Source organism: Canis lupus, chromosome 33, assembly GCF_011100685.1.
Source record: "Canis lupus familiaris isolate Mischka breed German Shepherd chromosome 33, alternate assembly UU_Cfam_GSD_1.0, whole genome shotgun sequence".
Taxonomy (NCBI): domain Eukaryota; kingdom Metazoa; phylum Chordata; class Mammalia; order Carnivora; family Canidae; genus Canis; species Canis lupus.
In genome coordinates, this window is record NC_049254.1 from 7,913,613 (window position 1) to 7,916,071 (window position 2,459).

Sequence of the window (2,459 nt, forward strand, 5' to 3'; positions counted from 1 at the left end):
ACAGCACTTGCCTCCCTCATAAAAGAAACCTTGGGAGTCCCATGTGAATAAGTTCTGGCTCATAAATTTTTTAAAGAGTCATTTATTTATTTTAGAGAGAGAGAGAGAGAACATGTGTGCAAGTAGGGGGTAGGGCAGAAGGAGAGTCCTCAAACACACTCCCCACTGAGTGGGGAGCCTGACTCGGGGCTCAATCCCACAACTCTGAGATTATGACCTGAGCAGAAACTAAAAGTCAGATATTCACTGACAGAGCCACCCAGATGCCCCAGTTCTGACCCATAAATTTAAAGGGATTTTGCCAAAGCACTTGTAGCAAAGATTTATTTTCTGATAAAAAGAAACTTATAAGAAGATGGCTCCTTCCTACTCCCTTTCCCTGATTAATATTGTCAATATTAATATTATTATTACATAAGAAAGGAACACTTAGAGGTATGGCAGCCAACTCGTAGCCATAAGAGAAGGACCTGAAAAGGCACAGAAAAAATTCACCTAGGGCCTATTTGCTGTTGACCTTAGGACCAAACCTGGAATGTTCTATCTATGGACTTGTTATAGAGAAGTTATACAGTAGATAAACAACAGTGTATTTACTTAAGCCACATCTGGTCAGATAATTTGATATTTGCACCTCTTTGTGCTTATTCTATAAATAGGCATAGCAGGCCTCTACCTCATAGGATTATTGTGAGGAGTATATGGTTTAATATATGTAAAATGTTTAGAACAGTTCCTGGCCCAGGGCAAGCCTTCAGTTACTTTTGGTTATTGGTGCTTTGGTTGTTGTTGTTATAATTATTGCAGCTGAAATTATATGGACACATTTAATGAAGAGTATTCCACATGTAGGCCTGCTCTTCAGCAAAGACATCAATTCAGAAGATGTGAAGTGTATAGGAAAGATTTAACCAGGAACACCTGGGTGGTTCAGTGGTTGAACGTCGGCCTTCAGCCCAGGGCATGATCCTGGGGTCCTGGGATCAAGTCCCACATCGGGCTCCCTGCAGGGAGCCTGCTTCTCCCTCTGCCTATGTCTCTGCCTCTCTCTATCTCTCATGAATAAATAAATAAAATCTTTTTAAAAAAGTAGTGGGGATTGTTTTCTTATTATAGAGTTTTGAGAGTTCTTTTAAGTCCTTTATCAGATACACGCTTTGCAAATATTTTCTCCCTAATGGTAACTTGACTTTTCATTCTTTCAACGGTGTCTTTTGTAGTGCAAAAGTTTTTGATTTGTACAATTTTCTGTTAAGGATTGTATTATTGGTATCATTGCTAAAAATCCTTTGCCAAATCAAAGGTCATAAAGATTTCATAGTCTTAGGTTTCACATTTAAATCTAGGATCCACTCTTCCCCCGAGTGGCCTGAGGTGATGGTTCGCTACTCGCTGGACCCAGAAAACCCTACAAAATCATGCAAGTTGAGAGGTTCAAATCTTCATGTTCACGTTAAGAACACATGTGAAACTGCCCAGGCCATCAAGGGTATGATATTTGAAAAGCCACCAAGTATCTGAAAGATGTCACTTTGCAGAAGCAGTGTGTGCCATTCTGTCGCTACAATGGTGGAGTTGGTAGGTGTGCGCAGGCCGAACAGTGGGGCTGGACACAGGGTCGGTGGCCCAAGAAGAGTGTTGAATTTTTACTGCACATGCTTAAAAATGCGAAGAGTAATACTGAACTTAAAGGTTTAGATGTAGATTCTCTGGTCATTGAGCACATCCAGGTGAACAAAGCCCCCAAGATGTGACGTACAACCTACAGGGCTCATGGCCAGATTAATCCATACATGAGTTCTCCCTGCCACATTGAGATGATTCTTACTGAAAAAGAGCAGATTGTTCCTAAGCCAGAAGAGGAGGTTGCACAGAAGAAAAAGATATCCCAGAAGAAACTGAAGAAACAAAAACTTATGGCCCAGGAGTAAATTCTGCATGGAATAAATGCAAATAAAAATTTAAAAATAAAATAAAAATCTAGGATCCATTTCGATTTGAGTTTTTTGCATATGATGAATGATATAGATTCACATTCATATTTTTAAAAACAGAAAGCCAATTATTCTAGTACCTCTTGTTGAAAAGACAATTTTTTCTACTGAATTGACCTTACGTCATCAAAATCATTTGTCCATATATACAGAGGTTGATTATGAAGTTTTTGTTCTGTTTCCTTGCTCTATTTGTCCTATTTAATACCAATAAAACATTTTATTGAATACTGCAGCTTTTAAGTCTTAAAATCAGGTAGTATTATTTTACCTGTGAAGCCATCTGGACCTTGAGTTTTCCCTTTAGGAAGATTTTGGGTTTGGGGGGAATTTTTTTTTTCTTTTTTAATTTATTTTTTTATTGGTGTTCAATTTACTAACATACAGAATAACACCCAGTGCCCGTCACCCATTCACTCCCACCCCCCGCCCTCCTCCCCTTCTACCACCCCTAGTTCGTTTCCC

General features: G+C 39.1%; 1 pseudogene; it reads left to right on the forward strand.

Annotated features, from left to right (window-relative positions):
* Positions 1–1,377: 1,377 nt before the first annotated feature.
* On the forward strand, positions 1,378–1,943 carry LOC106558155 (annotated as a pseudogene).
* Positions 1,944–2,459: the final 516 nt, after the last annotated feature.